A 16,986-nucleotide genomic window follows, 5' to 3' on the forward strand; every position below is an offset into this window, starting at 1 on the left:
ACATCTACGGCTGCAGAACTTGCGGGAATACGAGAGGCTGTCCGTTTTATGAGAACGCAGACACCCCATAAATGGACGATATTGTGCGATGCCAAATCAGCGCTACAGGCGCTAAAATACTTTTTAAAGAAAGGACCATACTATCTGCTCGTGCTGGAAATCGTCGAACTTTATCATAGTGCCGAGTTAAGTGGTCACGTGATTACCTTTCAATGGATGCCTAGCCATTGTGGTGTTTTTGGCAATGAACTCGCTGACAGTGAGGCAAGATCGGCCTCCTCTTCCTCTGATGAAGTACGGATTGCCTACTAGCGACCTGACACCAACTCCATCATCAAGGCACTTATGCAGGACCTTACAAAGGCTTACAGAGCTCACTCTGATGATATCGTCACATTCGCTTATAATTCTTCCCGGCACGACACCGCCGGATTTTCTCCCTTTTATCTGCTCTACGGTCGCGAACCGACCTTGCCCCTTGACACGGCACTTCCTCCTGCTTCGATCTCAACAAGCGAGTATGCGCGCGACGCCATCGCTCTCGCCGACCATGCACGCCAGCTTGCCCGTGCTCGACTGACGGACTCGCAAACCACTCAGCAGCGTCAGTACAACGCCCGCCACCGTGACGTACAGTTTTCGCCTGGTGCGCTCGTGCTCTTGTGGTCGCCCTCTCGTCACGTCGGACTTTCACAAAAGCTCCTTTCGCGATACACAGGGCCCTACCGCGTGCTGCGCCAGGTGACGCCTGTGACGCACGAAATTGCCCCTGTGAGCTCAACCTCGTCATCTACTGTGGCATCTAGTGATGTCGTGCACGTCAGTAGGCTCAAGGCCTACTACACTGTTTACAAGTCCGGCCTTTAGTCGCTCCGGGACGGCGCTTTTGCCGCCGGGGGTAGTGCTACGGAATAGTATTACCGATGACGAAGAGGCGAGCAGTTAGAAGACGACGACAACGATTGGAGGCTAGCGCGGGCTGTTGCCTCTTGGCCAAGTGCGGCGTATTACGTTGTAAATATACTTGTATATAGCTTTTCATTTGCGTCTTCTTACGTAACAATATTCACAGACGTCTACATACGATTGACCCAGACAGTAAATTCTGTTTGCCCCCGAAGCTTACACGGAGCAAAACATCATTGCTACACAGGATTCGGCGCGGCGTTGCTTTCACCCGTCGCTACGCACACCTCATCGGCCAATCGAACAACCCTGATTGTGTACACTGCCAGATGCCCGAAACACTGCAACACGTACTGTGCGACTGCCCAGCATATATGCTGGAGCGAAGGACGTTAGACAGTTTCCTAGCCAGCGTTGGCAGACAACTACTGTCGGAGGAAGCTATCCTCGGCCCATGGCCTGACACTGCAATTTGAGTGCGTGCAACAAAAGTACTGTTGAAGTTCCTGCAGGACACCAAGCTCGACGAGTGGCTCTAGCGAGGCAACTGTCTCATGTACATAAGCACTCACCACTTCTCTTATCATCATCATCCATCCCAATACTTTCACTCCCCTTCCCTCTTCCCCAGTGCAGAGTAGCAGACTAGAGCGCACTAGCTCAGGTCGACCTCTCTGTCTTTCCTATCAACAAATTCTATTCATTCAATAGCTCCCCCATTTTATAAAACATTCCGCGGAAAAGCTTGTTTTGTACTAGTTTTTGCAAGCACAGAATGATTAAAAAAATGAGAGAGACAGCGCACTAGCTCTACGAACACGCAGGGGTGTCCTTCGGGTATGTAGTAAGGATCACCGAGGCGAGTACATTTTCAAAAAAACAGCTCTGCCCAAGTTGTTTTCTTAGCCAGAGACGCATAGGGGACCACGTACGGTATAAGACCATTTTGACTCCGTAAATTGTGTAGAATCGACCCAACTTTAAACGTACGCATTAAATACATGATATCGCCGCGTGCCATAAACATTTTTTTTGCAAATACAGCAACGATCTTCATGGCAGTTTTTTGTATGCAGCATCAGAGATAAAGCGACCGATACGCCATATCAAAGTACAACAGCTGCCTGTGTGACAGAAGGACCTAGAGGGCAGGCTCGCGCCTTTTCAGGAATGCATGCAGTGGGGTAACGCCAAGAAATCTTCAAACCTGCACACCCTCTCCGTGTCGGAAGGATGACGCCCTGTGTAGGAAAAAGTCACAGGCCTGCGCGCTGCACCCAGCACAATCACAGCGTAAGCTAAAGGAGCGGCTACACAGGCGCTCCATTTTCGGAAGCACGCATTGGAGGGTCTTCTCGGCGGAGTCTCTTAGCGTCGTTCTCAGAAGAACGCTCTCAACTGTCCCCCCGGCGTCGACGGCGAGCTATGGCTTGTGCTGCTCTCTCCACAGCGGTCTGCTGAGCGCGACATTGGCTGGTTGCAGCCGCGCGCGTAGCTCTACGATTGACTTCTTCAGCAACGGCTCGGACCTTGCGAGGAGGCGCGATAATGTTTACCGAAGGATAAGAGTAAATACAATTATCGAATCTACGTGGCGCACATATGACATCCCTTACCCCGTGGCATGATAAGGTGCTGTTATTGTCGATGATAATGATGATGACTTATTGACATCCCCTTTGAAACGGGGCTGGAACAAATTGTCACCCAGCCTGCTTGAGATACTCAAGTATGCTATCAATGCTTTTCCTTCTAGAATTGTGCGCATCTATTTGATCATGATTAAGGCTTGCGTTTGGGCTAGTTGGAATATCATAATTGTGTTTAAGATGCAGCGCTGCAAAGCTGAACCAACGAGACGAGAACAGCACGTACGAAGCGCATCTATCAACTTTTTATAAAAACAAACAGGGGGTGTATACTTGGAGCAACAATGCCATTTGCAAGAAGGAATGCGCTAACAGAGCTTGACAGGTGTGGTCTATTTGTTAGTACCTTTCCTAAGGAGCTGATTAACAATGTACACCCCCTATTTCTGTTTATAAACGTTTGAAAGATGCGCTTCGTATGCGCTCTTCTCGTCCCTGTGGATCAACTTTGCAGCGCTGCTTATTAAACACAAGCACTTTAACCTTCTCTATCTACCTTTTACCGCTGCCGATGCCTGTAATGGATCTGGTCATATCAGTCTTTTCTCTGCTTTTCTTCCACCAATTCTCTAAACGTCTCTAGCTTATCTCGACTGATGACCGGTTGATACTTCCATATACTTTAAATCCAAGCGTTTGTTGTAGTTGTACGTTACGTACTGGTCTCACCGAGTGAACCCCTTTAAATTTCATTAGGATGTGCTGAGTGGTCTCGGGATTTTTGCTGCAACATACACATGCCTCCTCCAATTGCGAATATTTGCTCCGGTGTGGTTTTGTCCTTAGGCGACCAGCTCGAGCCTCAAATAGCAAGGCCCCTCCCCTTGTGTTATCGTACAGATTTTCCCTTCTAACTTCTCTTTTTCTCATTCTTGTAAATCTCCATGGTTCTTTGTGTTTCCATTCTATGCATCCAATTCGATTGTCTCTGTTTCTCTCACCTTTTTTCTGATTACTCCTGGCTGTTATTTTCATTTTCAATTACCCTTTAATTTGTTGCCAGCTTTCGTGACTTCTTCTTACATTCTTCGCCTGTGCTTTTAGGTACAGATACTTGTGCACTTACGCCAACCATTTATTTTGATACATGGCCCTGAGTCTTTCTTCAGAACAAATGTTGTTCTGCACTTCTCTGACTTCAAACGAGGCTAAACCCATGACCCCTTGCACTGCCAATGAGGCAGTGCAAGGGGTCTTGTTTTACCGGGTCTTCCAAAGCCAATCGACCTACCAATCTTTGGTTCACTTCGAACCCCGACAATATATATGATTTTAGGCACTGACTGTCATTTTCGAACGTCAGCGCAGGCACCGTGACTACTTTTCAGATTACACGCACCACTTCATATTTATTGTGACCCCAAAATGCCCTATGTTTCATTATTGCTGCATCCCGCTTCCCTTTAATTTTCGGATCATTTTGGTGGGTGCTTGAGTGAGTCTTTCCTTCGGTTATGTATACACCGAGGTGTTTATGTTGCTCGACTATATGGGCATGACTTGCTGTTGAATCGACACCACGTAGTTATTTGCATCTACATCAAAGATCATAATTCCTGATTTCTCTGTACTGAATTTAATGCCTAGATTCGTCGTTGCGTTTCATCAAATATTGTCCAGTGCTACATGTCGGCACGCCTGGTGGAATACAACGCAGCCGCAGTGCAAAGTTTGCACTTATCGGCGCTACGCGGCGCGCTTGTCACATCGCGTAACAAGTGGCATGATTGGATACTGCTGATGCTGCTGCTGATGGCGATGATGATGATTTATTGGCATTCGCTTTGAAACGGGGAGGTGAGAAACACTCTGCTTGATTTAATCAGGTATGTTATACGTGTTTCTCATTCAAACATTTTTGTACACAACTGCTTAATTTTCTATTTCTTCCCCAATACAATCCATCCATTCCTCGGCCAATCGCCCACAGTGAGTGGGAGCCACGTACTTGATGGGAAAGGCAAACTAACTTGTACCGTTACCTAAACAACTGCTATATGGTGTACCACTTGGCGTAATAATATGCAACTGCAATGCAAAGTGCGCACGTATCAACGCTACGCGGCGCACATATCACATCGTGTGACAAGTGGCACGATACTGCGCTAATGATGATGATGGTAGTGATGATGATTTATTGGCATTATTTTTTAAACGGGGCGGTGAAAAACAGGGGCCTAGCCTGCTTGATTTAATCAGGTATGCCATGCATGTATTTCATTCTAGCGTTTTTATACATCGCCTTAATCTTCCTTTTCTTTCGCAAGACAACCCAACCACTTCTTGTCCAATCCGCCATAGTGGGTAGGAGCCTGGCGATAGCTGCGACGGACACTTGCGGCGGCGGCGGACAAGATCGCTAATTGAACCGGCTACTGGAGGGAGCCTATAATAACTTACGCTGTAAAACTGATCAGAGTGTTCGGGCAGGTAAGCCAAATTGCTGCTGAAGTAAATGAAAAGTACTAACCGGCATCACCCCTTATACAGACTCTTAGTTCGTAGATACAGAATTTAAAATTATTGCCATCGGGCTGGAGCGCGTGTCTGCGTACAAATATATCGGTGTTTACATATGGGATGACTTTTCATGGCATACTCACACTGACTACATCGTAGGGAATGGAATTCGCAGTCTCGGTGATTACCGACGCATTTTTTTCTCAAGCTCCACAGCCCCTAAAATTAATGCTTTACCAAACTTTCGTTCGTCCGAAACTCGAATGCGCCTGTGCAGTTTGGGGTCCAGCTCACTGCACTACCATTCAATCCATAGAATCTATTCAGAATCGAATAGCCCGTTTTAATAATTTGGACTATTCACGTATACCGTCAGTGTCTCGCAGATGAAACCGTCACTTAGCCTTCCTAACCTTCAAACTCGGTGCGAGATCTCGTGTCTTTGTTTATTACAGAAATAGTTCCATTACCGTTCAATAAACCAGCACGTCATTTCGCAGCCAGTGTACGTATCGATCACAGCAGTAAGGTAGCTGTTCATCTATCGTCATCGCGCTGACATGTTCCTGTATTCTTTTATGCCAAGCACATATTATGAGTGGAAACACATTCCCTCTTCTATCGCCACTATAGGTGATGCATCCGTATTCAAGACCGCTGTCACTGATCACGTTTTGAAATGATTCGAATTTCGCTGTTTCTACTTTTCTATTATTTGTTGTTTGTTTCTAACTGTTTATCTTACTGTTGTCCTTATAGGCTTCAATATTTTGATTGTTTGTAAGCCACGAACCTACCCCCTCTGTAACACCTATTGGGCCGTGAGGGTATGATAAAAAAATAAACACCCAATGAAGAGTAATAAGAGAAGCAAAGGCGTCCATCGCCCATGCATGTTTGAATATTATTCTGATATATATATGCAAATCAGAGCTGACACTAGACGGGCACACTTTATTGCATACCGTGCCTCGCTACATATTGACATTTCTGATACGTTTACAACAGCGAGCTCCCACTCGGCCCGTGTTGCGATATTTTTTTCTTTCTATTTCCCGTTCTAATCTTGTTAGTAATTGTCTCGCGCACACATATATCTCGTACGAATGTTTCTACTGTCCCCGCGCACCCTGTGCTGTGACAAGCACTGAACGGGGGTTGTTTACTTAGTGTACTCAGATGAAAGCGCGCCTTCCACAGCAGTTCTTGCTCTAATGCGACGAGACTCAATTACGGCCGTTCTCTATCGTCGTTGCCGAACGGAAGGATTTCCCTTCTTTTCGCTGTCTGACGTCGCCGAACTGTGTTATGCACCTCCTTCTTGCATCAATATTGTTTGTGGCCGCGAGGCAAGACACTGGTCCTCAGAGACTGCACACAGCGCGGGAAATGCTCCAGGCAAGAGTGTATTAGCCACGCCGGTTACTCCCGTGCAAATATGTCGTTGACGGTGGATCCCTGGATTACTGACGCGACGCACCAAATAAGCATCCGTCATCAGACAGGACCGCTCGCCATGGCAGCGCGTCTCCCATCTTTTGCTGCAGCAGCGTCTGCTTTCCTTGTGCTCTCTGTGTTATCGCCAACCTCTGCATCTCTACTTCGCTGCCTCGCGATGGACATCCACGCACTCACACACACAGGGCGAGGCAAAATAAGAAGCCAGCCACTTAATCACAAGAACGTGCAAGATCACATGGAATACTACTGCAGTATCACCAGCGTCACATATATGCTGTTTCCCGCACCATCCGGTACAGAGCCGCCGCAATATAGGCAAAGGAAAATGCATAAAGAAGTCAGCGACGCCTGCCTTCTTCCTCGAGTTAATCGTGTTTACTACACTTGTACTTGTATTGTGTTGCCATTCTCACGTTGCTTCCGTCTTGCTGCTGTCGACAAACATTGTTTTCGTTAGCGGACAGTAGGACGAGTCCGCTGGAGTAGGCAGCACAGGCGGTTCGTTGCTGCGCAAGGAACCGTGGATGGCCGGAACGGTGGCAGCGAAGGCAAACCGAAGTAAACTCCTCCCTCTACTGCGAACAGAATTCGATTTGGCTCTCTAGCACTAGTGTTCATTGAGTTACCTGATCGGTTACACTCTGACCTAGGCACGTTCGCTAGGCTTAGACGTGAACTGGGATTCAGCAGTTTGAGTTTCTGCTTTATGATGGTACGCAGACCACCGGCCTTCTCTGTAGCCATCGTTGCAGCAACTTTGTGGCTGATATCATGGAAGAGACACGGACAGAGAGGCGAACGGAAGCAAGAATCATGTCGCAGCGAGCTGTGTTGGGTGCACTTATCGAGAGGAATTTGTCAACATGTCCACTGTAGTCTAGTGACCAATGGCACTTATCGAACATGTGCCTCGCAGTCCGCGAGAACCTTTCTTTTTTACATTTCTCGGGCCAGTCAGAGGCATACTAACGCACGCGGAACTCACTCTCATGTGGGGCTGGGGTTTCGACACCTCTTGTTCATTGATCCCTGTACTTGCTAATATTGTGGTACTGCGCAGTTAGACTAGAATCGGAATGTATGTATGATATGACAGATAAAGGTATAAAAAGGTAAAAGAAAACGTGGCGATGGAGGTCTGGAGAGCTTAAAAGTAAACGAATATGCTGTCCGATCCAAACAGTAATCAGAGCAAAAAAAAATGAACTTGTATGAATGAATGAACTTGTATAGAAGAAATATATTCTTCCACGAAAATGCAAATACATTAAAATGTGTCGCCTGATTGAGTCATCTTCGTTGCTCTAGTTTGGTGCTTAGTGAAAGACAAACTACCGCGCCTTCTATTTAACCCAGAATAAATGCGAACAGTAGAAGCAATATTTTGTGAAAGCAGCAAAGAGAAAGGTGGATCTTCCTTTTGTCCGTGTTGCTTTTGCGCTGTTAGAAAACGCGCAGCAAATGTTGTCAAAGGATGTGTCAGAGAAAGATGGGAGCTCAGTCTAAACTAAAACAGTTAATATTCCAGGAGAGGGGCACATTCTTTCTGCATACGTTCTAGTAGAAGCCAAAACATCGTCGCTCTATTTTATTTTTTATTGTCTAACATAGCGTTGCATAGACTAAGAAATCGCCCACAATTGCGGTTCGCCCACAATTGCGGTACTCCATAAGGCTCAATTTGAGCTCAGCTGTATACGTGTTTCCATTTCGCGATGTATTGGTTGGCGCGGACAATCTGCCTCTTGCGGCACGTTGCAAACGAAGCAATACGTGGCTCGACTACCTCGTTAAACGGGAGATCGCGAGAAGCGCCGCATAGGTGACGCGTGGGCGCGATTCACAGCAGCCGCCACTGAAAGACCTCCGCTCATGCAGCGCTTTGTTTCCATACACACGACGTGCGCTACTGTTGCGCCATCTCGTATCTGTCGTCGCCGCAAAGAGCTTCTTACGCGAAACTATGCTTTTCTTCTCACGATTTCGCCATACCCTCCTCCTCCGCTTTCCGCCTCATGCTTCCGCTGCTCCTTCCACCACCGCTTTCCTTCTCGCGTTCTGCTCGCCGTCTTTCATCACCCGCCGCGCTCCGCATTCGCTTTCCTCCTTCGCTGTGCTCCTTCGCTCGGTTACGAGGGACAACGCCGACGCCGACGCACCCCGCAGGAACTTGCGCCTAAGAACTGCGCTCTAAAACATTATGGAACAGTAGCGAGAGGAACAACTTTAACATCATCGATACTAAACAAAGTAGACGCCGAAATGCGATCGTTCTGCAATATTTCAGCAAGAAGAGTGCAGCGGTGAGTGCAAAATATTTTTTTCAACACGCGCAGCCAAATATTCAGAACCCTACATGTACTGGTTAACGGCTCCATTCCCTACGGAATTATGCAATAAAATAAGAAACGCTATCTAAACATCTTCACTGCAGCAAACATTAGCCTCCAAGCGCATCATTTCCTTGAAAGAGCGAATAGCTTTCTAGAAGCGATCGGGTATCAGCATACATTGACAATATTAGTCAATTATTTTTTCAAGCCAGCTCGCAGTAGGTTAGTTGCTATAGGATTGTACTGCCGAAATCAAAGCTGCCGGTTGAATTCCTGCCAAGGTGGCCGCATTCCGATAAAGGCGGAATGCGAAAACGCTCATAGACTTAGTCTGTGTGCATGTTAATGATCTTCAGCTAGCCAGAAATTTATCCGGAGTTGCACAGTTGAACGCGTTTCATATTCAGATTGTAATCTTGCTGACGCATATGCAAGAAATTTACTCCTTGCTGCTGCCTGCGACAACGGAACTAACACGCCGCTTCCGCCGACGTCACGGGAAGTTAAAAAAGATCCGACACACAGTGGAGAAACGTGCATCTATATTGTCCGTGATGAAGGATTTCATTTAGTGTCGCCAAATCGGCCTGAACAAGCTAGGGCGCAGCATTTTTGGTGCCGGTGGGCAGGTGGTGTAGGGCTGCATTGGTAGTCAGAAAGAAGCCATCGTACGCTTCGTCCTATATGTCGTCTTTCTGTGAACTAGTTTCACGTCCGTAACTCTCCAGCTCCCGTATTCAACCAGAAAGAAAGGCTGTTCGGCCACATAAAAGCAATCGGGATGGAGGAAAGGAAAATAGTTCCGTGCAGCATAGAGAGGACAGGCTCTTATCCATTCACCCCCCCCCCCCTTCTTACGCTAAACGTACGGTGTATCATCAGTCGCCGAAAAAGAAGTACAAGAACAGAAACTTGTGCTCCAGCGATGGGCTAACCTTGTACGAGTTTGTAAATCTTCGCGCAATACACGTGATCGCAGTGCCGCTTGCGAGAGGCAGACTTCATGGCACGAGTGGGCAGCTGTTGTGCAAGCCCCTCGTGCAAGAGACCACGATGCCTATAACACTCTGTATACGAGATAACTTAGTTCCCTAGGCGTCAAGATTGTAGAGGAAGAAACAGTGGCGCGGGTCTAGCAAGAATGAGGAGGCGTCGAACGAAGCTGTAGAGGAGAAACCCCATTGCGATGCATATATCTTGCAGCATCAGGTATTTGCACACGTGGGTGTAGGTTTACGGTTGGTGACGATTCACCTCTGAAGCTTTCTCTATGTCTGAAGCAGCCAGCTGTTACACGACGCAAGGTAACCCGCACTTCCTTCGTAGTTGCTAGAGGAGCAAAAAAAGAAGTTTGCGACAAATATACGCCGCAGTAAGCCTGCTATGAAACACTTGACTTGACGGCACACAAAGTACGATGCAATAAAAGCAGTAAAGTGTTATTTTCGTTCCTGAACGTTGCACAGCCCGCAACAAAGCCCGGAAGAAAAGGAGAAGCGGTGACAAAGGAAGCGGCGGCAACCGTAAAGTGGGCAGTTACATAGGCAGGCTTTTGCTTCAGTTCTACCAACAAAAGGAACGAAGTCTAGTTAAATAACGTTGGCCTCATATATAACCGAAATGCGGAACAAGTTCCCTGGGATATTGCTGCTCTTTCTGTATCTCTCGTAGCATATATAATATATATGCGCACACACAGGAAAAGTGCTTAAGGCTTGATTAATGGACGTACAAAAGCGCACAGAATACGCTTCTGCTGGGCGAGGCAGATGAGCGAGTGACCCCTAGCTGTCATCCCTTTGTTCCTTCTACGCTTAGCAGGGAAGAGCAAATCATATAAGTTGATTTAGCACCATTTGTAACCAGGAACTTTCTTCACGTTTACTTATACGAGAACAAAGACAAGCAAGGAACATGGATAATATAAGAAAGATTACAGAACAGCTCAGAACAGTAGAGTAAGCGAACACAAAGGAACGACAATAAAATGTCATAAATGGCAGGAATAGGCTTCACGGTTAGTGCACACAGTCCGCAGTCCGCCTTGTCCGGTGGCTCGAAGCGCGATTTTTGCTTGCCGTAGACAAAGTGGTTCACGGGTCATTAAGAATGGACGTGCGGGACTCGCTTATATACGCACTTTGCTCTTATAAGGTTTTGGAAAGAAGGAACTTAAGGGACCTTGCGCTGGCCCTTGCATGCGCTTTTTGCGTTTCCGCCTGGTGCCTCTATATATGTTCGGATACACCGGTACCTTCGCTATAGTCTTGCGTTTGAAGGTAAAATGCCCATGAGCTGGAAATTTGCTACGTAGTCGACACCTATTCAATGCTTAGGGTTATCAAATGCTGCACCACGAAAGTAATTGAACAATTCGCAAATAGTAATCAATTACTCTAACGTTGCTTTCCTCCCTGCATTTATTAGCACCGCACAAATAAAGTAAATAGAATGAGTTGGTCTGGCTCTTTGAATGAGTCTTCTGCAGCCCTTCGCACGTTGTCTTCACCAACCATTGCTTTTCAAATTTTCTTCGGTAATCTTAAAATTAAATTATGGGGTTTTACGTGCCAAAACCACTTTCTGATTATGAGGCACGCCGTAGGGGAGGACTCCGGAAATTTCGACAACCTGGGGTTCTTTAATGTGCACCTAAACCTAAGTACACGGGTGTTTTCGCATTTCGCCCCCATCGAAATGCGGCCGCCGTGACCGGGATTCGATCCCGCAACCTTGTGCTCAGCAGCCTAACACCATAGCCATTGAGCAACCACGCGGGTTTCGGTAATCTTCCGTCGCTTTCTTGGGAAGACATCTGCAGCACGACACTGAAAGCTCGCTCGATGTGCGTGCTGGCGAGAAGGGCTGTTTTCTAACGTGCCACAATCTTGCGCGCAGAAATTGTGGTTACTCAATAGCGCGATGATAGGATTTGGGTTCCTTACGAAGTGCAGATCTTTATTGTTGCTGGGGCTAGAGGAAGCCGTTGCCAAGTAGGGCTAGTGAACAACTTAGTCGTCTATAGGTGATTCCCTAGCATTAACTTTCGAAGTGGCCATCACTGTCGAACCATAGAAGTGCAGTTTATATTTACCGACCAATATCTATTGAACCTTCTCCCGGCTCCCTTCACTCACTACTCATTTTTTTTTCTTTAAAGAGTAATTATGACAGAAACCAGGGGCGCTATAACGTAAAACTATTCCAAAATTTTCTATTCCAATTCTGCTATCAGCCCTCCGTGATTGGTCAAAAACTTTTTTCGACCACCCCCCACTTCACCTGTCCGTCACGCGACGTCACGAAAACCGCAATACCTCCCCATCTGATATGATGTGTACACACTGATTATGCATGATTTGACAGAAAAAAGAAAAACAGTTATTTCTGATTCGACCCCTTTTCGCCATTCGCGCTCGGCTGTTGGTAAAATGTTTTCGGGCTGCAGCCACTTCACTTGCCTGTCATGCGACGTCACAAAACCGCACAAACTCACCGCGTCAAAGTGACGTGTACGCGATAAAGATGCATTAATATGCCGAACAAAACTGAATTTTTTTCGGAATTGCCGCAGGCTGCCCCGTTCCGAAAGGAATAAAAGATGGCTGCCGCCGATGGCTGTGACGCTGGCTACTCGCACCTGCCGGAGAGCATGGGTGTATTTGCATATAATAAAACTTCTTGCGTGACCGTGTAACGTTTTCAAGCACTTTCTGCACGTTTACTACCTCATTCTGTCAACTCTTCTTTGCTGAGGGTCAGTTTTAGCGTCATTCTTAAGCTTCCGTTGCATGCCGCCGCGATTTTCGAGCTGCCACCACAAGCTAAGTAAGGGAAAGCCGACCAATCGCAGACGCCGGCACCACCCTCTTCATCCAGTTATCGATTTTCAGTGCACTGGCTCTGCCCCAGTGAATCCCTCTCCACTTGAGCGTTCTCCTCGCCTCTTGTCAGCCAATTAGGTACGACAAGCCGCTCAGTGTAGGCAATGTTATTCGTTTTTCAAGTAAACAAAAGTGACCTCCTATGAACGAGGAGAGCGTTTGATTGGTCTGTTCAGACAACCCTGCGGGTGACCGCCCGGTGCTTGCGTTGGTGGTTACGCAAATTTGACGTCAGGAAATTGGAATAGAAACATACTGGAATAGTTTTACGTTATAGGGCCCCAGGAGACATTCACGTTCCCTGAAAAGGTGGCAAATGTGTAATGTATTTAATATAAAGCTGCAAATTACTTAGCCTCTAGAGGAGGAGGAGGAGGAGGAGGAGGAGGAGGAGGAGGAGGAGGAGGAACCTTATTATAATAGAAACCGTTGCGCGGTTTATTCCTGAGCCCTAAGAACACTGCTCGTTTATTGCACAAAGATGTGTGTATGAGTCACATAAATTGGAAACTATCATGATATAGTACCATGAAAACTACTTGCAAAAATTACCGCTGTGATTGGGGCTGAACTTATCACCACAGGGATAAACAAAGCTTTCGGTCACACTATCGTCATCGAAAGCAGACCGTATGAGCCTATGCCCCCTACATCAGGAGTGCGACAATGCTCAGTATTTACACCTCCGTTATTTTTTATTTTTATAAATGACATTACAAATAAAGTTGATTGTAAAATTAGCTTGCCTATTTTTCTTTTGTTAGGTCCAGCGATGCATAATCAGTGTGTACGCGTCATATCAGATGGGGAGCTATCGCGGTTTTCGTGACGTCGCTTGACAGACAGGCGAAGTGGAGGTGGTTCAAAAAGATTTTGACCAATAGCGGAAGGCTGATTGCAGAATTGGAATAGAAAAGTTTTGAACAGCTTTAGGTTATAGCGGCCCAGTTAACAATCATTCTCTTTTGACGCATAGGCGGTTATTTACCTACTCTCCGCGCGTCTGCCAATGTTAGCATGCAACATACGTTTTTGAAAGGAACAGTGCAAAAGATAAAAAGAGCGAGTATCAAGCAAACGTGCAGCGTGTCTATTCCAGAAACAAACTGTTAGCAGCTTTTTTACTAACTCGGCTTACAATCTTCTCAAAATTTTTATTTATTTGTATATTTATATATATTTATACACCTAGTGTTCGAGACACAGTCAATGATATGTAGGGAGGCTGCATAAATATTTCCTTGAATTGTTATGTAAAAGGTAGGCCGTCTAATTAATATCCACGCACCTTCCTTTTGCGCACTGTTTAACGAATTATCTGAGACCGAAGCCACAAAGATTATCACTCATATAAGAGCTGTTTGCCATTGGGCGGTAATCTTTGCGAATATTTAGTTACATGGCCTAAAAACACTAGACAAGCAGTAAGCAATGATATTTGAGGAATACGTGACTGGAAATACTCGGAGCGTCAGTATACAGCACGAGATTGAATCACCATCTAACTCTGACCGATATGCGAAGATGTGTATAGTGTATAATGTATAGTATATAGATGTGTATAGTATGGTGTATAGTGTATAGTGTGTATCACTCAAAGCCTGCGGCACCGGCATCTGTTGGGCTAGCAATGGCGGCAATTTAAACGAATGGTCACTCTTGCTTGAGAATCTCGGCGAATGAACTTTCTTACGCAGAGATTCCCATTGCATCTACATTTGGGAATTCAAAAGCCAGAATATCGTTGATGCGTGAGGTCCGTTGTCTGCGCTCACACAAAACACTACCTCCATGAAACGAGAAACGTTCCTGAAACATATTATATGGAAACGGCTTGCGCTGCAGCATAACTGAAGAGCCTGCTCAAAGTCAATCTGCCGTGTATGCGTCGCGACTCCATTTCCTTACCGTGACCGACAACACCACAGCGCTGTATAACGCAGAGATGAGCGCAGCAGCGATTTATTATGGAAGCGCCTTTGTTGTCGAGCCAACGTGTGACAGTGGTAGATGCAATAAGCCAGCTAGCAACAACTATACGCAGCCGCACAGGTGCACAAGTCGTAGGAACATGTGTGTTGGAAAAATAATGAACGTGGGTAGAACTACCGCTGCGGAACATATTTCGGATTATGGAAATATCTTTGAAAATAGAACATATGGGAAGTCATTAACCGTTTTGTTCCGAATTTAGTTTTTGGTGTAACCAAGCTATTTGATGCAGATTAATACGGAAATGAAGATTAAAATAAGAATGAAATTCCAGGAGCAGCTTTTCACTGTATGCGACAGCCATCTGTCGCAAATTCATTATGCTACGAGAAGTCTCGTGGATCTTCAACGCGACGAATCGTTGCAAATTATTCAAACGCTAATCGCATATGCCATATCCAAGTCGTTTCACATGCCATAGGTGGCACGCTCCAAAAATGCCGCAACGTGCAACTAAGTACGTACTTTTCTTAAAGTTTTGAGAGAACTAACAATCTGCAGTACTAAGATACATCAACTAATAATGAGAGTTGCTGGCCCCCTGATTTCTCAGGGTAATCTCGGCTTTCGTTGTCCCTGTTGGATATTCCTCGTAAAGCAGCGTCCTACTGAAAATTTTGGACCAAAAGGGTTCATATGCCCGTTGAGCTACAACTGCGGAACAAATGGCAATTTGGTTCACCAGTGAAAAACAAGGCTAAACGTAAGAAACAGCAACGCTGTCAGGTGGATCCTGCTTTCTGGAGTGTGTATACGCGCCGCAGCAAAACGCTCACGTATAAAGTCCAAGAAAAGTGGGATGGACCACTCACAAGAAAAGGCAGACACACATATACCTGACGTTACTTGAACATGGCAGATTGAATCTGAAACGAGAAAAACGAAGGCAAACAGTGTTAGGAAAAGTGGCAACGCACGGCTGTTTCTTCACAGTAAGTGCTTCCAATTAACCTTTAACGAGCAATATAGCGTAAAATTAATAATTAATTAATTAATTAATTTACACATATTGCAGCCCAACGCAGGGCTATAGCAGGAGTAGGAACATTATGCATAACTATACATTGCACATTAAAAACACACATAAACACAACAAAATGAATGACCAAAAAGAAGTGTTTTACATGATAGCGAAGTGCTTACCAGTGGCAACTATGAAACCTTTTAGTGATAGTGAACGAATGTTACCAGGTAGAGAAACTCAAAGCTCTATTGTACGTGAAAAAAAAAAACTGTACTTGAATGTGTTAGTACGGGCACAAATAGGTGTTATGTTCAACACGTGGGAGCTACGGGTACAACTTGCGTTAGTAAATGTGGTATTGTTGCAATCAGAAAGACCAGAGGCGGAGTTATTGATTGCGTACAAAAGTACTAAGGCATTAGTGTGACAACGTGAAACTAATGGCCTAATGTGCAAATATTCTTGAGCTAGTGTTGGTAAGAAAGTCCGGCAGTAATTTTGGCAAATGAAACGGATAGATTTTTGTTGAACGTTATTGAGCGAGGTTATTTCGCATCGTTTGTAGGGGAACCAAACGACAGATGCATATTACAACAGGGCGAATTGGCGTTTTATATAATATCAGTTTATTATCGCAGGGGGTCTTAACTAAACTGCGGCGCCAATAACCTAATTTTTTTAGGGCTTTACCCTTTACATACTCGATATGTTTAGACTATGAAAGATGTTTGGTTAGAATGACACCTAAATATTTATACTGAGACACTCTTTCAAGTTGGATGCCATCCAGAGAATAATCGAATGAGAAGGGGCTCCAATGATAGCGCTGTAAACATCGGCGACCTTATACGCTTGAGAGAGAGATGTGAAAAGATAGTATATGTTATTGAAGAGGGAGAAGGAAAGAGTGTTCAAAGAACAGCGGTGCGAAAGAAGTTATTTTTTTTTTGCTTCTTAACGTTTCTGTGTGCCTCCTATGGTGAGCTCATTGAAGCTAGACACAAAGTTTCGGCCCTCAGGAAGAAGGTCGGTAAAAAGAAAAAAGAAGGAGCTACAGAAAAAGCGAGAGAAACGAGAACGTAGCTATTAGCATCCTGTCTTATACAACGCCGCAAAGCAAACATGCCTAGGCAAGCAACACAGCTCGAGGCGCACTCGTTAACTTACCAGTTCACCTAACTAACCTTTTGTCCGCAAAGTTGGGCGGCACGCGCTGACACAACCGACTTCTGCAGGAATTTTCTTTTGTTAGCGTTTTATTCCTCCTGACGTTACGGCCCCTGCGCACGCACCGCAGGCTCACGTGGTTGGCTTGTATAGGGACCTTTTCCCCCCCT

General features: G+C 45.8%; 1 long non-coding RNA gene across 3 annotated transcripts in view; it reads right to left on the reverse strand.

The window, feature by feature from the left end:
* The window catches only part of LOC135901311 (uncharacterized), a 454,233-nt gene that overhangs the window by 197,944 nt on the left and 239,303 nt on the right, over positions 1–16,986 (reverse strand). For all 3 annotated transcript variants that reach the window (XR_010564089.1, XR_011512844.1, XR_011512843.1), the window contains one exon: positions 15,498–15,551. This is a non-coding gene — a long non-coding RNA (uncharacterized lncRNA). The remainder of the gene's footprint in view (positions 1–15,497; positions 15,552–16,986) is intronic.

Source organism: Dermacentor albipictus, chromosome 3 (genome assembly GCF_038994185.2).
Source record: "Dermacentor albipictus isolate Rhodes 1998 colony chromosome 3, USDA_Dalb.pri_finalv2, whole genome shotgun sequence".
Lineage (NCBI taxonomy): Eukaryota > Metazoa > Arthropoda > Arachnida > Ixodida > Ixodidae > Dermacentor > Dermacentor albipictus.